Raw genomic sequence first — 19,272 nt, forward strand, 5'->3', positions numbered from 1 at the left:
AACTGTAAAAAGAAGGCAATGGGGAAAAACAAATAATGGAGGGAGTCCAGTTTCCACTGATTCTCTCTCAGAGTGCATAAAGGTAAAAGTGAAGAGGTAGAATACTGTCCTCCTGGAAAAAAAATCCCAAAACCTAGAAGTAAAGAGTTATGGATGCAATATAAGAAATGGCATAAGTTGCAACTTGTGGTGCAATGCAAGAATTTGTCTCTCACCTTCATCTCTGCCAGTTTTTCCATCAGTGGCACATCAAAGGCACCATCAAAGCCTTAGGATTTAATGGGGAAGAAGATCAAAAATAGGTAATTTATCACCCTTCTAATTACTAGATGTTCTTTTGATTCTAGGGAGAGCACAGAGAATTGGTTGCCCAGTGTTCTTATTACTGTTGTTGTTGGCTCTATGGAAAAGCACTTTGGTCTACCTTTTCTTATTTCTTTTTTCTGTTTTCCATTTAGAATGTAAAAACATTTTGTATAGTACAACCCATCTCTATAAGAAACAAATATGTTCATTTCATATGTAACTGGACATTCCCTTAAAAATCCATCAGCTCCCAGGATGTTTGTTTGCTAACATTGGTCAGGAATCCATTCTCCCTGCATAATACCCCCAGCCTGAATATCACTGAAACCTCAACACTTTTGTTAGAAAAGTGTACAAACTTCAGCATAAAAACAAGAAAATAACCCCAAAGTATTTCATCCAACACTGCAATTCAGAGGGGAGAAAAAAAAAAGCAAAAAAAAAAAGCCATTACCAAGAATGATTGTGTGTTCAGGACCGCTTACTTCATTGGAAAGTAAAATGGGCCATATCCAGCTCACCAAGCGTGTGGAATATATATCAAACATTAGAGCCTGACATCCTCTATTGTCCTGGTTGATGAGAGCATGTGTTTGAACAGAAAGGTCATGCCCAGTCATGTGTGCTTAGTGTTTAGCTGGTAATGCAAAGTCAACACTTTTTTTTCCCCTTCCTTCTCTCTTTGTTTAGGTAGTAGAAAACTGACACAATACTGAGGGCTGTCTTGGTTTAAAATCTTCATATGCAGAATCTTAAAAATTATTTAGATTCTGCTCCTTAGCAAAACTTTTTCTAACAATGTGTAATCTTAAAATGTTCCTTTGTTAGCAGTGTCTGTCTGTCAAGAATAGTTTTGCTGTTGTACTTCCAGACCCAAAGAAAATCTCTGATGAAGGGCAGTAGATATTTTTGTACTTCCTATACATCTGCATGTCTGGTTTTGAATCATCCTTATCTACATGCATTTCTGTCACTTATGCAAAAAAAGAAGTGAAAAGCAAGGATGGTGGAGGTGAATAATATTTCCTTCAAGTGATAATAGGTAAGAAGTCAGAGAAACAGATGTTTTTTCTCTTCACACTAAATATTTCTGTCCTTTTACAAAATGCATGACAACTGAACATTGCTAGGCAGATAACCCTTTTGGCAGGAGAGCTTTTTATCCCAGAAGTAAGGAAAATAGTGAGAGTTGACATTTGAGACACTATGATCAAATTGAGAGACCATTTGATTTCTGATGGAGCAGAAATTCTATTTTCTTCAATAACAAGTGTTAGATTCAATGAGTTATTATGACCTTAAGCAGTTCCAGTTCTGTCACTGATGCTTGAATAATTCTATGTCCTTATTTCCCCTCCTGTGTTTTGATCATCTTGTCTGCTCAAAAGGTGTATCTAGACTGCCCTGTATTAATTATGAGTACAAAATTTAGTATAATAAAGTTATTATGACTCCTAAAATCACAATTTCACATAAAATTTGTGATTATAAAAATTACAAATATTATAAAACCCCTGCCATTTTGTTGATGTTGGAGCCTATCAAAGCAATGCAGGCTCCTATCAAAGCAATGCAAGAAAAAAAGCTTTGGCCTTGGCACTTGTAATAAAAATTCAAATTATAATTCAAATCTTCATAGAAAATGTTTATTTAATTCATTTCCTGAGATATCTTTCCATGCAAAAGTCATTAGGGAACTTGTATCATTCTTCAGCCTGTTTGGGTAATATAGTGGACTCTTTACCTTCTAGCAATTGCCATCTGTCACCAGAATGTTTTCCCTAGAAAAACAGGAAAATGAAGTTTATTATTTGAAATATCAGATGGCAGAGTACTGTGCTGTGTTCCATACATTCAATTGCTACTGTTTTGAAAACGCTTGAAAGATTCAACACTTATGGAAGAAATAGGGATCTTGTCCAAGGCTTCAGATAAAAGAAAACAATAAAATCTTATGGTGGTGAACGCTGCTGATTGGCTGTTCTTTCTTCAAGTTAGTTTTCAGAAATAAGACATGTAATGCAGATATGCTCTCTGTGATGGGAGGGGGAAATTACTTAGGTATAAATCTGACAAAACCATTGATTATCAGATATTTCAAGTATAAGGTATCAAAGGAAGGGTCAGATATCTTGTTAAGGGACTTGAATGGCATACCTAGTTATTTAAGATAAAAATTACATGGCTTGACCATTCTTTGATATTATAGAATGGTGAGCTGTGATCAACACACTTTTTACACTTGCATTTTCTGTAGGGAGCACTTTCAGAACCATACACTGAAAATAGGAGCCAAGTATTGCAGACTAAATACTAATTAGGTGAATCCCAGGAGGCTCAGATCTAATCCTTGTGCTGTTGTTTCCTATGTCATGTAGACAACTAAATGAAGGATTTATCCATATCCTCTAAGGATTTATCCATATCCTCTCAATCCACTTCTGTACAAGATTTGCTTTGCAGCAATCTCAGAGCCTTTGGCAGAAAATCTAGAGTTGATATTGTTCCTTTCACCTGGCCATTTATCCAGCAAAATTTCCAAAGTATTTTTTTCTTTCTGTGAACCAGCGAGGGATTTCCCTTGTTTCCTGCTTCTACACCATTTGTGGTCTTGTAGGTGCTTTTTTTGTTTGTTTGTTTTTGGGGTTTTTGTGGTTAATTTTTTTCCCCTCTATTTGATGCTTCTGGGCTATGTGCAGAAAGCTGTAACAGAAAGAGTCCTTTAGGGTTCTCATGAAGGCATATGGTGAAAAACTTTTCCTTAAAGAGAAAAGACTGAAATATGTACTTGGCACATTTTTTTGTCAACGCTGAGTTTTGCATAATCTCAAGCAACTCTTTAACAAGTGTGCTCAGATGAAAATATCTGCCTGTTAGCTGAAAGTTTGTGCACCTTGGAAGCAGAGAACGATCAAGCTACTATATTAGCAAAAATAACAGCAACAACATATATTTATATTTACTCCAGAATTCAGTATATTTTAAAATTCTGTTACTATAATTTCTTTTTGGAAGCAAACAAGACAATCTGTTCATCACTGCAGAATGGATTTACTAGGCATAAAATGATCCAAAATGGCTTCTCAAATCAAGACAAAAATGCTTTCATCTTTTTCATCAAAAAGTGCCACTAAGACCTCATCAGCTCTTATGCAGAAGACTTATGTAAAAACAAAATATTTAATATCAGAGATTTGACTCTAAGATAAAAAGAAATTATAAAAAAAAAGTACATATGCTTTCATTTTTATAACAGGAGGGTATAAAAGTGTGAAGATATTACTTCTGAAGAAGTAATCATTCTAGCTTTGATATCTTTTCCTTGTTTCCTGTGGTATGTTCTTACTCTTATTGACAAATGTTGAGAAAGTTCCAGTTAGCAGTAGAATATTCCTGTATCAGGAAAGGCCATCTAACAAGCCTACACTTGGCAACAGAAAGATGAATATTCATCCAATTCTATAGGAAGAGAATTTTTAAAAGAAAAATGACACTTGAAAATGCAGTTACTAGGTAGAGGTGCTGGAGTGTGTCCAAAGAAGAGCAATGAGGCTGCTGAAGGGTTTATAGCACAAGTCTGATGAAGAGCAGATGAAGGATCTGGGGGTATTTAGCCTGGATAAACTCAGGGGAGACCTTATCACTTCATACAACTCCCTGACAAGCAGAAATGGTCTCATTTTACACCAGGAAAGGTTTAGATTGGACATTTGAAAAACATTTTCACTGAAAGTGTTGTCAAGGACCAGAACAGGCTGCCCAGGAGAGTTGTGCAGTCACTATCCGTGGATATATTTAAAAGATATGTAGATGGGGCACTTAGGGACATGGTGTAGTGGTGGACTTGGCAGTGTTAAGTTGTTGGTTGGACTCAATTATCCTAGAAGTTTTGCAACATAAACAATTCTATGATTCTATGATTTATACTGTCTTTGATCAGGTCAAAGTCTAAGGAAAGGTGCACATCAATAACAGGATATTGTGAGTTTCCAAAGTCATCACTGGAAACCATAGCCCCCATTAAAAGGAAAATGTATCTGTAGGGGAAAAAATATTTTTGTCTGTGTTCTTAATTAAGTTGTACAAACTTCTCATTTAAAATAAAGGAAGTAAAATAAAGAATTCAAATCCTTAATTTCTATCTATGCCAATTCTGGACATGTTCTGTTATTCATTTGACTTGTATTAATATTTTCTTATTTAGCTCACTCATTAAATTCAGTGAGACTACATTACAAGGCACTTCTGTCTGAGTAAGGGTGATGTATTTTGTCCAGTGGATTAATTTTCAGAATAGCATACTTCACTTAAAGGGAAGCAGAATTTACCAGCTGGATTAATAAAGGAGTGAGGTCAAAAACTTCATTTCAAGCAGAGCTATCAACTAAAGCTTCATACAATGACACACATCACAACTCAGGAGGGGTTTTGCAAACAGGCAGTAGAAGGTAAAAAGGGGAACAGCTTTATGGCTTGAGCCTGGAGACCAAGACAGTAACTGAATCAAATCACATACTGAAATAAATTTTCTCTTGATTAATTGTTCTCATCTAAAGTCCTTAAAGAGCTTCTGGCGATGAACAAATCTCAGCATGCACATAGTCTGCATGAGTGCAGAAAGTGTCTTATACTGAATTGTTGACATGAATCTTCGAACCAAGATGATTCACAAATTAGACAAGGAATTGAAATAGGAATCTGGGCTTTGCAGGGACAATTCACCATGTGTGTGAGTCAAACTGTTCTCATAGCTGTGTTGCCAAGGGCTATATCTGTCATAGACAGTGAGGCAGGCTTTCTCCAATAGTACAAACTTTGGTCATTTAAGTCTATATTTTATATATATATATTGCTGCAGACATAGCTAAGTATTTTAGATGGATGATTTTACAATTACAGAGTAATTTTCTTATTGAATTCAGCTATGAAAGGAGCCACATTTTAAGCATAGCTGCCTGCCACATGTCCAGTGGAAATTCTCCCACTGTCTTTGGTCAATACTGAGTAAATGCGGTGTCTAGAAATACTACTGCTTTCACATACAGAGGGTTCAAGCTTTCATTCTTCACAAAAATGACATCAGACCATGGAAGGCAGACTGGGGAAAAAGTATTCATGCTATGCTTCATGAATATTCAGATGATGTAAACTTAAGAGACAAAAATCTATCAACTGATGTGTTATAGTCAACAGAGAAAAGTATCCTTCAGATGATTAAATTATCTAAGCTGCATAAAATTTGTTGTTGTTGTTAGTAGTAGTAGTGTAGTAGTAGTAGTAGCAGCAGTACAAGTATTAATTTTCTGTAAGTGTCTGTTTCTCTTTAATGACTAGGGAGAGCAGAGGAGTTGTTTAACAGTTTGAGTCAGTGAGGTGAATCTTACACTAGTGCTGAAGGTGCTGTTGATCATCCAGGGCTCACAGGCAGGAGATGTGCTAATATATTCAAAGATATAATTATCCTTAATATGTTTTAAAATAATCTTAGAACCATTAAAGTTGGGAAAGACCTCCAAGATCATTGAGTCCCACCTTTGATCAAAAATACCTTGTTAACTAAGCCATAGCACTGACTGCCACTTCCAGGCATTTCTTGAACTCTTCCAGGGATGTTGAATCCATCACTTTGCCAGGCATCCTGTTCCAATGCTGAACCACCCTTTCAGTGAAGGAATTCTTCCTGATGCCCAGCCTGAACCTCCCCTGGAAAAACTTGAGGTTATATCCTCTTGTCTTGGTGCCAGTTTTCTGACAGAAGAAACCAGCCCCTACCTGGTTACAATCTTCTTTCAGGGAGTTGTAGAGAGCAATAAAGTCTCCCCTGAGCCTCCTTTCCTCCAGACTAAACACCCCCAGCTCCCTCATCTGCTCCTTGTCAGACTTGTGCTCCAGACCCTTCCCCTAATCTGTTCCTTTCTCTGGACCCATTCCAGCACCTCAATATTCCCTGTAGTGAGAGGCCCAAAACTGAATCCAATCCTTTTTCACTGGGTCACTTTCCAGCCCCTCTGCCCCAGCCTGGAGCACTGTAGGGGGTTGTTGTGACCCAAGGACATGACCTGGCATTTTGCTTTGTTGAACCTCACGCAGTCAGCCTTGGACCATTGATCCAGCCTGTCTGGACCCCTCTGCAGAGCCCTCCTACCCTCAGCAGACCAACACTCCTGAACTTAGCATCATCCATGAACGGATTGAGAGTGCGTTCAATCCCCTTGTACAGTTCATCCACAAAGACATTAAACAAGAATACCCAGTACTGAACCCTTGGGAACTCCACTGGTGACCAGCCACCAACTGGATGTAGCGCCATTCATCACTCTGGATGTTCACCATTTCATCACCACTCTCTGGGCCCTCCAAATAAATAAATAACTAATAGTAAATAGTAAAACCTTTTAAAAAATGTGTGCAGAGCACATCTCAAAAATATGACTGTCAAAAAATCTCTCCACTTTTTGATAACTGTGAAAACTGAAGCTTTTCCCAATAATTCAGCATCTCTAGGAGTGATTGCAAAGGCAATGAACCAGAGTCAGGCAGTCTGATTCCTCCAACTTTAGGGAAGAAAAAAAAGGAGATCTGTTTCATATTTTCATTTTGTCAGCAAGTAAAATCTGATATCCCTGAGAAGTGGCAGGACCATTATTGATTCATTTACTGAGTAATCTTATATAGCAATTTTACGCAGCATAAAGTGCTCTTTGGTGGCCTAAACCCCTATTTTTGAGCAAAACAAACCACAAATCTGATAGTATAAATAGAGGTAGGGAACTACCATATGTTTCTTTGCTTTAAATAATCCTTTATGTGGATGGTAGTGTTTCATAATAAAGTCAAAGGTTTCTGTGTGGAAAAAAAAGGGAAAAGAAAAAGCTTTCAAGGAAGCAACCTCCCTTGACAAAGACCAGTCACAAAGAAGAGGAAAAAAAAAAAAGACCTGACACAATCTTTTTCTTAGTCTCCTTACTTAAATCTGGTTTTAAAAAGATTATTTTAATTACCTACCTCTGTTAACATGAGATATATTAATACAGGAAGATTCATTCATCCCCCATACTATCCATTCATCTAGCCTAAATTTTCCCTTCCCTATTATACCTTCCAAAGGATGCAGAGTAAATGGGTTCTCAGTAATATGATCTAATAAAATAGTGTATATGAGAATATTGTGAACAGATTATTTTTCAATTAAATTATCTTTCCATTAGAAGTATATCTGCTGAATATTTTTCACCTTGGCTTTAATGTGCTCCATATATTTATTTAATGAAGATATGAATGACAGTGCATTCATTCTAAATTTCAGTTTTCATAATGGAGTGGCCTTTTCAGACCTCAGCAGGACCCATAATTTCCTGTGTTGAGGGCTGTACAAACATACAAAATGGAGATTGCTCTTGCTCTGATTAATTTATTATCTAAGAGATAAACCAGACGTAGGATACACCTACATGGGCTCTTGCCCGCTAAGCAGACATGAGCTCATTCTATTTGCATCCAGAGCAGATGGAAATTTTGTCTGCCTGTGCTCCACTTTAACTGGAAGCCTTGTGAATACAAATAACTTGGTGTTGAGCCCCAGCTACTGAGTGCTGATAAAAGATGTTATGTTTTAACTTGTGTTTAGGGTTTCCCAGGACATCTTCCCTCAAGCATAGGTAAAGTGAGCTCTAGTCTTCTGAACATTAATATATAGATAACTCTGAAGAATACAAAATGGCAATGTGGAAGACAGAAATATGATTTTTGAGATGTCTGGATGAGTGAGACAAAGGACAGGAGAGGCAGTTTCTTGGGGAAGGACTGAGTAACTGCACATTCAAATACAAAACCAGTCCAAGGCAGAATGAGTGTGCCTGGGTCTGCTAGAGTTAGTCATGGTTGAGAGTCATTTAACTCTTGGAGTGATCATTTAACTGTCTAATAATTAGCTTTATTAACTCAGCTACTCATTTATATTCACTCTGGAGAGAATGGACAAAAGCAGACACTTCCAGAGAAGTTACCTGTCCAATCACCTTATACACTTAAATTACAGTGGACTGAGTCATCTGTGGGTGTGGCTTTTCTCTCCCCTCCTGACCACTGATAAAAAGACTGCACTTTCATTTTTACATTACAGAACTGTTTCCCCTTGATTTTGAAATGCTTAATGTTACCTTGAATTGACTAAGTCTCTGTTCTGACCTGAAACTGCCTTCAGCTGCTGCAGGACACTGTTTTCATTCTCCTTCAATAACCTTATTTTCTGGATTTTTTTTCCTTATTTTCTGCTGCTCTGCTCTGTAGATTTCCAGTCACCAACCCCACTCCTAAGGAAATATAAAAAGAGGGAAGGAAAAAATAAAAAAAGAATGTAAGAAAAATAAAAGTGATTACAAATCCATTTTACACTCACCCTCACCCAAGCTGAAATTATCCTGTTCACTGAGGCACAGGTGGTGATTTTCCTAACTTGATTTGGTCATTAAAAATCCTCTAGCTGCTTCAATACTTTCTCCCTGAGGCCCCTATCAGTACTCTCTTCTCCAGTGATTAGAACAGAGCCGATTGGCCTTCTGAACTTATTACAACCCTTTTTCTAATGATCTCATAATGACTGCAAACCTGAGCCCTGACAGATAATGATGTCAATTATGCAAAACAGAAATGAAGGCTTTGGATCTAATAGACTGCATCAGGGGGAGTAGGGGGAGGAGGCTTATTTATAGTTTCACTGAATAACTGTCATATTTCAAAATATGTCAGTAAAAGTTAATAAAGAGGAGGTTGGGAGCACACAAAGAGATGTTGGTTACAAGACCTTTGATAATTTTTAAAAAGAGGGTAACTTCTTCTTTCCTTCTTCTCTAAGCCTTATGATTGTTTTTTACTCTTGTGCTAATCCAGTTAGATTTTACAATTTTAGTCCTCTCTTACTCTTTTCCAGAAGATTTCCTTTGGGGAATCCCCAGGTCTGTTGGTATGTCAACAGTAAACATCAGTAAATTTGGGTTTAGTTACCACTTATCAGTAAAATCATACTCTAATAATTTAACAATGAAGAATTAAAAAATATATTTGTAAGTATCTGCTATTGTTATATGTTTATTTGTTTTTTATTCTTTATTATGCTCTAATCATACACAAGGTTTCCTATTCCTCTTGGATGTGAAGACTCAGCTCTGTGGCATATTGCTCTCAAAGTCACCACTCATGGATCAAAATATGAGAAAGAATTTTAGACACATCTGAGAACAATTTAGCTTTCATCCTTAAATAACAAAAATTTGTTCTCCTTTCTTGGAAAGCTCCTGTAACTGCATGAGAGCAGTACTTATATGAGGAATGCCATGGAGCTCAGTTTGTGTTAGGACATCTCATCACACAGCCAATGAAATAAGTGGATTTCATGTCCCAGCCTGGATTTCTCTTTACTAACCTGCATTGTCCTATTCCAGTTATTCCCACCTTCCCATGACCCCCAGGCAACAGTAACCTCCTAGCTCTTAATTGTCATGGTATTTTGACACCCCCTAGTGAGCTGTTCTTTTCAGAGCTCAAAGATTAAAACACCACAGAATCATAGAACCTCTGAGACCACTGAGTCCAACCAACCACCACTAAGCCATGTCCCCAGATGCCAAATCCACAGGTTTTTGGAACACTTCCAGGGAAGGTGATTCCATCACTTCCCTGTCCAACCTGTTCCAATGCCACCACTCTTTCAGGGAACTTTTTTTTTCCTAAGATCCAGTCTAAACTCCTGGTGCAATTTGTGTCTGTTTTCCTCTCATCCTCTCACTTGTTACCTGGGAGAAGGGACTGATGTGCTTCAATTCTGAAATTATTGTATCATTGTAATTATTGTTATCAAAATATGAATCTGTGCTAGAGTAGCTAAAAAGTTGTAGGTTCAGGACATTCTGTGTGATTTCTTGTGTGAGAAACCAGGGTCTGCACAAAGGAAAGTTTTAGAGACACAAAAAAGTCAATGATATGGAGTGTGGCACTTGTGTGGTGGGAATAATGGCATTACAGAAGAAGGAATGTGCTTTGTAGTGGTGTTTCAGTATAAGGTTGGACCTGAGAAATGTGGAAATTACTTTTTTTTTTTGTACTTTAATATGACCAAAGGCAGCAATCTTTCAAACTGACATGCTACATTGCCCTTTCTAAAAAGCAGTGATAATACTGCAGTCAGTTCCAGGAGTGGGAATAAAAAGTGCCTGTAATCAATGCAAATAGATGCATAATATTCTGCAGGTCTGATACAGTACATAATGCAATTGACAAGAGAGCTCTTATTGATTTCACAACGTTAGCCCAAACCTTGGCTGGCAGATATGTATCCCAAAAAATCATTCAAACTTGGTTATTTTTCTCACATTAGGAAAAAAATAAACACATGGATTTTTCAAAATCAGATACTTTTCATAGGGCTCTAGGATCCAATAATTTGTAGTGAATCATGAGTACTCTTTATATAATTTATTACAACATGTTTGCAGATGAATATTTAAATGGTGTTATTTATAGTAGCATAGGAAATGTGCTTGCAATGATCTCAGTATTTACCAGTAGAGAGAGATGGTGAGAAATCCTGCACAGGGGCAAGCTCAGAAATTGGAACTGGAAAAAAAAGTTCTACAGACTTCAAGCTGAAATAAATATCATCTTGCCATAAATGACAGATTTGTCTTTCCAGTGGTGCTACTGTGCCATCCAGGATTTAGCACGAAATGTGACAGTCTCCATCACTGACACACCACTCTCATGAGGTATTACCTGGAGAGAAGCCTCTCTTTGCTCTGACTGATCACAATTCTACTCCATGCCAGCCCCACCTTATGACACTGAGGAAAATGTCCAAGTCAGGTGACTTCTAGAATCAATCACCAAAAAGATAAGCAACAAACAAACAAACAAAAAACCAAAGCAAAACAAAACAAACAAACAAACAAAAAAAACCCACTCCCCAGAACACCAAAGAGAAGGAAGAGATGAAAAATGCAAACCCTGAGATTTTAAGTTGTATATTGATGCTGGAACCAGAGCACCATGAGTCATGGCTATTTTTCTACTGCTTTGTCAGTAAAATGGAAATTTAATATTTTTTCCTCTGGATTTTTCCCAGAGATTAATGGGTGTTGTAAATCCTTAGATCATTTCACTGAGCTGATGGATTTTTGCATATGCTGCCCACAAGTCATCCATTAATAAAACAAACAAACAAGCAAAATGTAATTCATTCTTCTGTTACACAACTTGTATGTACATACAGGTAATAACAAGGCATTTTTTTATCAAAAAAATATTTCCTTACTATTAGATCTCTTTAAACTAAGAATATTTTCATCCCTTACTGGATCTCTGAAGTTACCCCATGCTCCCTACATAATACCTCCACCACTGGCAGAATGTCCCATGGTCAAGGGAGATAATTTACCACTTATTGGTGTCAGCAATGGGACAGATTATAAATACTGAAGAACTTATTTTTGTAGAGCAGTTCTAGAGTAAATAACTGAATGGGGCATCATAGATGTAGTGTTTAGCTTCTGTTGTGAATTATTTTTTTCACAAATAGAAAACCATTTCATTTTAATTTGATTTTTTTTCTTATTTTGGTACTTGTAAATAGAGGTAAGATTCCAGAGATATTCTTGGTTAGAAACCATCAAATTACTGCTCGGATTTGCACTCCAGCACAGTGGTACCAATGTTTTGTGCTCTTGTATTTCATGTTTCTGTCTGATTTGCTCTTCATTACAGCTTCTTAGTGTAATAAGCACACTGATCCAGAAGACACTTGGATTGTGGTGCTTTGGATTTGATAACAATTTTATTTTCTACAAGAGAAACTGCTACTTTGTGGAGCAGTGCCACCTTAAAAAGTTTTCCTTTGAATGCCCCTGTGAAATGACAAATTATGGCACACAAAATGCACATTGTAGTTCTTCAAAATCAAAGATATTTAATTTCCATCTTACATTTAATCGATTATTTAATATTAGCACTTGCTGCTGAGGGTTGTGTTGAGAGTGGTATTGACAGTGAAGGAACCAAAGATACATTTGTAATACCAACATTTTTATTTTCTCTTCATGCAGTTGTATCTTATGTGATGGGCAGGAATATTACTCTTTCTGTCCAGAGAAAAAGCTATATAGCAATAGTTATTAAAGAGCAACAGAGGAAATAGATATCACCTACTGAATGTGTCTGGCACTTTCATGTTATTTTAAAAGAAAAGCAAAATCTTAGGTACCAGGTATAAGTAACGCTCTAGTTCAGCTTCTGTGCCCACTCCACTTAATATTTTATTTCCTGCTGTAAGAGTTTTTCCTTTGGAAAATTACAGAGTTGTTTTCTTACAAGCTAAAAATTCTGTCACATTTAGGAACAGACTTGTATCTCTCTGAGTGTGTGACTAACCCAGATGTGGTTTTCTTACCATTTAAAAAAAACAGAGTTGATTATTATTTATTTTCTCCATATTTTAAAGTAAAAACCTACTTTTTTTTTTTTTCACTTCAGAAATACATGTCAAAAGAAAACCAACCCTGAAGAGTTTGCAATGCAAAGATAAAACAAAACACAGCAGGCAAATATGACAGACAGATGGTGAGAACACGAGGTTTCAAGAGGACAATCACTCCCCATGTCACAAGCAGCAGTCGTGACCCACCAGCTGCCTACCTGCTGTCAGGAGTTTCATAGATACCCTCACAGACACCAGGAAAGGAAAAGAAGTGAAATGGATATTGGCTGGAAGAATTACAAAAAGACTTCAGTTGGAATTCTGGAATGTTATCATATCTCATGATTTGGCAAAGCCCTTGGGTGCGAGAGTAAGTAGGGTTGTGCATTCACCTTTCATCCTGCTGATCATCCATGGGCTGCCTGACTTCATGGCTTTCATTTTTTCTTGCTCCCCAATAACAAGACTGTTATTTATGAAGGACGTGAGCATTGCAGATATAACTTCCTGAAATTTCTTATTTGTCAGTCATAAAAAAGACATCTGGACATGGAAAAATGGAGCCCTTTAAGCAGCTGACACAGCCATGAAACTTGAGGAGGTAAAATACACTACATTCAGTGCTGCTCAATCACCACATGGTCCTTGTTATTTCCTACTCATGGTAAATCCAGACTTTCTTGTGTGTAAAAAAAATAAAAAACACCTGAGGGTTCATAGATGTGAATGCACTTCAGGGCCTGTGTGTTTGTACAGCTGCTTTTGGAGGGCCAGTACAGCCCCACCCCTGGCTGGGCAATCAGTGGCACCCCAGCACTCAGGTCATCATCCAGTCCTCCAGAATGACTTTTGAGACTTGGAGAAAATGTGTGGGACTTGAAACAATTTGTAGTTGAGAGTGTCTCCCTCCCTTTGTCGATGATGACAACAAATTTCCTTTTCACTTGCTTGCCAGCAGCTAATTATTTCCTCCCTCCTCCAGACCACAGCGAGAAATTATACCTTAAACCACAAATAACAGCAGATCTTTAAAACAAAAGGGAAGCTGGTGACCACAAGTTCTGGTGTGGCTTTACCTAGTGAGGTGATAACTTTTTGAGACAGGATGCCCTCTAAGGGCTGATCTTCATGACATTTAATTACTTACTGATGCAGTGGAAGTGAAAAAATGGATCAGAACAGGCACACGAAAACGTCCTGTGTCTGCTCATGCAGATCTCTCACACACCCTGAGGTTACAAAGGAAACTGTCACTTGCACAACCCTCCTGTTGGGAAATGTTCTAGCACTATACAGCAATGAGAAAAGTATTTTGAAAACCATGAAAAAACAGTAAAGGAGGAACTGGAAAATTCTGTTACTTCCACCACCATTTTAAAAGTTCAAAGACCAGATAATCTAGTACTAAATTTGCCCTGGAAAGCATTGGTTTTGATTTGTTGTTGTTGATGTAGTTGTTGTTTTTCTGTAGGATAAATGCCCTATTTTATCTCATCTAAAAAACTGAGGGACAAAGGCCCCATTCACAGGCTAATGAATAAAAATCGTCTTGTCTCAAGTCTTCCTGGATCTACAAAAAAAGAGTGAAGGGAAGGACAAAACACTGAAGAGAATACCATGATAGAGAACAAAAAGCAAAGAGGGTTTGGTGGGATCTCTGGAAGTCCTTTAATCCAACTGCCTACTTTGTGTGGGAATGATGTTCTTCATGGGTTTACAAAGGCTTGTTTAGACAAATCTGGAAGGTTTCTAGGGAGAAAGATTCCACAAGGACGGCTTTTTGATCTGAGAAGGTGATGTTTGTTATATTCTTAATTTTATGAGTATGACCACCATTTACAAGGGAACATGGGGCTGTGTGGAGCTGCTCCAGGTGCCAGAGCTGAGGTTCCCCTGCAGGCCCTGGTGAGGCACCTGTGCTCCTGCAGCCCATGGGGGTCCATGGGGGAGCAGGGAGGGAGCAGGGGATGCCTGAAGGAGGCTGTGACCCTGTGGGAAGCCTGTGCTGGAGCAGGCTTCTGGCAGGACCTGTGGCCCATGGGAGGATCCCGCACAGGACCAGATTTTCTGGCAGGACTTGTGACCGCATGGGGCACCCACAGTGGGGCAGGGTGCTCCTGAGGGACTGTACCCTGCAGGAGGGACCCACAGCAGAGCAGTAAAGAACTGCAGCCTGTGGAAGGACTCATGTTGGAGCAGTTTGTGAAGGACTCTATCCCATGGGAAAGACTCTGTGCTAAAGCTGGGCAAGAGTGTGAAGGAGAAGGAGAGGCAGAGCTGAAGCATTATGACTGACCAACCCCCTTCCCAGTTCCACTGTGCCATTCAAGGAAAGGAGGTGGGAGCATTGGCAGGGAATAAAGGTGAACCTGGGAAGAAGGGAGAGATTGAAGATTCTTAAATTTGCTCTTATGTCTCATTATCCTGCTCTAATTTTGATTTATAGTAAATTGAATTAATCTTCCCCAATTCAAGTCTCTTTTTTCTGTGATGATAACTGGTTAATAATCTCCCTGTCCTTGTCATAACCCATGAGTTTTTTATTGTGTTTCCTCCTCCTGTTCTGTTGATGGAAGGAGAACAATGGAGCAGCTTGTTGGATATCTGATGTCCAGCCAAGGTTAGCCCACCAAAGAACAAAAGTGCAGATAACTACCCAAAGTACTGTTCAGAAATAACCAGTAATCTGAACTCTTTATTTTTTTTAATAATTTTATTTCTAATTTTTGTAAAGGACTAAATTCTTCAAAGAAAAATCTAAATTATTACAATCATAACAGTTTAAAAAGGAAACAAACAAATCCCTCTTTAACAATAATAAGGGAGCATTTCCTATGCTGTGCATATTTGGCAGTAGGTCTGGGATAAATGGATCCTTCAGTTAAATGAAATAATACATGGTTTGCTGCATCTGTGAATTAGCTGCATAAAGATAACTGAGGCAGGTAAATGCTGAATAAAACTGGATGGTGTACATTAGAGAGCCAATTGCATCTGTTAGCAAATAGCCTTTCTATTAAGCTGCCCACCAAGCACTGATGCCAAGCCAGCACTTGAAATGAATGGTTGCAGATCCTAATTTGATAACTGGTATGGATATGCTGGAAGCAATGGAAATGTGTTGATTTGGGGTACTTAGCAAGGAATAACCAATGCCTTAAAACAGAAACATTATTCTGTAAATGCTAAACATCTGTGTTCTCCCTGTGACTGCTACAGTCAAGATGAAATTTTCTTAATCTTATTTCCAGGATGTATTTAAGTTGGAAAATTAGGCCTTCCATGTACTCCATATGTGCTGAAATGTCAAACTTTGGAACCTACAGCTTTTTAGATAGTTGAGGGTGTGACACACTCTGGGTCATGGTTTGAGCCAGGATCTCGACACAAAAATTTGTCCAAATTAATGGAGATTTGAGGAAATTCCTTTGCTATTTTAACTCAAATGTCCTAAGTGAAACTCATCTTAGGTGAGTCATCCCGGGTGATTGCCCTGGACCCTCTAAAGGTATTTGGTTTGCTATTAATAGCATTTTTTCATTCACAATTTCACTATGAGACACAGTATGGCCATTCCTGTCACAACCTTGCTGTCACAGAAACCCTCATTTTTCTCTTTTATGAAGCATCAGGTTCCTACAGCAACTTTTGCTCCTAAATAGAACTGACTTAGGTTGCTAAGGTAGAACAGAAAGTCACAGAGAACAAGTACCTGGGAATTATTAAATGTCTATTAAAATTAAAAGTTGAACAAAGTAATTTTCTGGCCATAGGAGAGAGGCCCTGATACAAACCTATACGTATCCTTACCTTTCAATTAACTCCACTGCAAGGCTGTGAGAAGCCTGGCTCCATTCTCCTGATGACCTCCTCATAATTTCCTGGTTGTCAGGTCCTTTGCAGCTGTCCCTTGTTCAGAATGAGCAACCTCCAGTCCCTCAGCCTCCTCTCACTGGCCAATCCTCTAACCCTGACCATCTCAGTGCTCCCTACTGAACTTCTCCCAGTTTGTAGATCTCTTTTTTCTCTGAGGGAAGACAAAAGTAGACACAGCATTATAGATGCAGGCAAAAATGTGGGCTGATTCCATGTTCTTTATCAGTCAAAAAGGTGATCCTAGCCTAAAACTCAATAGAGTTCAAGTTTGGGCTGCCTCTAGCTCACTGGGGAAAGGTGTAAACTGGCAAATAACAGATCACCTGTACTGGATACCTCTGCTAAAGACTTCTCTCTACATGGACTGCAGAGAGCAGTAGAGACTGTAAAGTCTGGTGGTTTGGTTTAGTTTAGTAGTGGTGGCAAAACATTTAATGGTTAAGGACAAGGAAGATGAATATCATACTTGTAGACTGCTCTGTAATTTCCAGTCAAAATTGATTCTTCAAGTACAAAGTTGAGGCAGCAACTGAAGTCTCCTAATGGCACATTTTGTGCTTGGTCTATTGCAAGAATGAGGAGAGACCATTAGTTTGCAGTGCTGTCAAGACATGAACCTTTTACTGAGATTAAGTTGATGTGGAAACAAAAAGGATATTTTCTCCTTTTGCTCCAGCCAAGGAACTTTGACTTTCAGTTGATGATTCATAAAGGACTTTGTGTGTCTAATGAGAGGGAGGGACAGAAAGAAAACCCAGGGTAGCAGAGTATCACTTATAATTTATGAGATATTTTTCAAAACTCTGACTACAGGTTTACAGATCTCCTGAAAAAAAAAAAAAAAACCAAAACAAAACAAAAACAAACAACACAGAAATAAAATGAAAGAAAGAAAATTAAAGCCAAGTTTTCCTGAAGTAAGAGAGATCTTTGCATAAAGTGGGCATCATGTACAGCTAACCTGTAAATGTGGAGTATCCCAGTCTAAAACCCTAATGCTATCTCTTGCCAAAACACTTTTTTCTTTCATTTTGTGATTTTTTTAAAAAATTTTCTGCTGTAGTCAAAGAATGCATATTCATCCATCTCCTGAATATGGTCACCAGCTCATAAGGCTCAGAGAACACTGTCAGCTCTCAAAACACTACAATTTTCTGCAATTAAAAGGTTCCGTGAACCACCTGGGAACCACTTACCATGGCTCCATGAACCACAAACACCACTTGGATTTCAGTCAGAGAATCAATAGTCTGTGTCATTGTATCTTCTGGTATATCTGGCCCCGATTCAGCAAATATTTCTAAATTTATGATTCGTTAGACTTCAGTGGGCTTGAAGATTGTTTTTAAGGTGGAGTGATTTGCTTAATAATGGTCCCTTTTTTGTGTGTGTAGTTGAGGGCGATTTTGTTTGTTTGTTTGTTTGTTTGGGTTTTTTTTAAGATTCACTCTGTAGGTTTCATTTCACTTGAATTTTCTTTTTGATATAATTTCTTCCACTTTTTCTAAGTAGACTTAAAGAATAAATTGGTATGTCTAAAGTTAATAAACACTTGATTCTGCAGTTGACAGGAGAAAAATGTTCAAACTTGTGTTACAACTTTATTTTATTAAAAGCTATAAAAATCACAATTAAATGTGGAGACCTCTAAACATTCAGTAATTTTATGGAGCAAAGGACTTCAAAATCTTTTGAAATAAACTCCTCCCCATCCATTTAGTATTTAAAAAATAGAAACTACCCTCTTATTTTATTTAGGTGTGTTTTGGAAATACACAGTAACTGTCGAAACAATATGACCTATAAACTCTGCTTAAGAGACCTCTTTTCTCATCCGCTCTTTCTGTGTAAAGTTTTTTTCTATCCCTATATTTCACTCATCTGCTCTTTAGTCCAGCCTCTAGTCTTCCCAGTCTTGTTTCATCTTTGCAATTGTTTTCACTCCAAATCAGAAAATAAACCAGCCAGCCAGCAAGTCTTGGATTTCTAGATGAATGCTTCCATTCCTGGAGCCAGATTTGTTCACTCTCAAGACAATCAAACTCACTCGGCTCTAAAAATCATCAGTCTGAAGTAGCAAGGGTGTTAATTACTTTCAGTGTTTGTTGGAGGCTATTAAGAAATTAATAAATTAAACTTGATCATGTTTCCAGGAAATGCTACAGTGCTGATTAACTACTTGTTAAAATAAGGAACATAGATGAAGCATTTCCATATAATTAATCTTTTCAACTCCTCATTTGTTCCTTATATATTGACCAAGATATTTTTTCTGAAAGCAGGATTTAAGCCTAGGAAGATTAGTGACACAGTATTTGGAACTGAGCTGAGCACTTTGCCTATAGAAATGTTGTATGTATATTTTTGTGACACACTGTAGGGAGAGACTGGGGGAACTCAGGATTATTCATGTTTTATTCTCAAGAGTCTGCAGGTTGTTGAGAGATATTCAGCCTAACAGTACAAGAGCCAATCAGTTTTGCATAAACTCAGATCTCCACCTACATAAACCCCCTTCACTGAACCTGCACTTCAGCATCACACCAGGCTTTGCCTGAAGTTCAGCCAAGCAAAGACCAGAACATTTATCTCAGCTATATCCTTAACTCAGGAAAAAGACTTTGTTC

At 37.9% G+C, this 19,272-nt stretch overlaps 1 long non-coding RNA gene across 1 annotated transcript; it reads right to left on the bottom strand.

Annotated features, from left to right (window-relative positions):
• Window positions 1–226: 226 nt before the first annotated feature.
• LOC135290131 (uncharacterized) lies at window positions 227–8,563 on the bottom strand. The gene is made up of 3 exons (XR_010352843.1): window positions 8,494–8,563; window positions 2,051–2,087; window positions 227–268 (listed from the first exon to the last, which is right to left on the bottom strand). It is a non-coding gene; the product is annotated as an uncharacterized LOC135290131 (long non-coding RNA).
• Between the last annotated feature and the right edge of the window lie 10,709 nt (window positions 8,564–19,272).

Source organism: Passer domesticus, chromosome 1, assembly GCF_036417665.1.
Source record: "Passer domesticus isolate bPasDom1 chromosome 1, bPasDom1.hap1, whole genome shotgun sequence".
NCBI lineage: Eukaryota > Metazoa > Chordata > Aves > Passeriformes > Passeridae > Passer > Passer domesticus.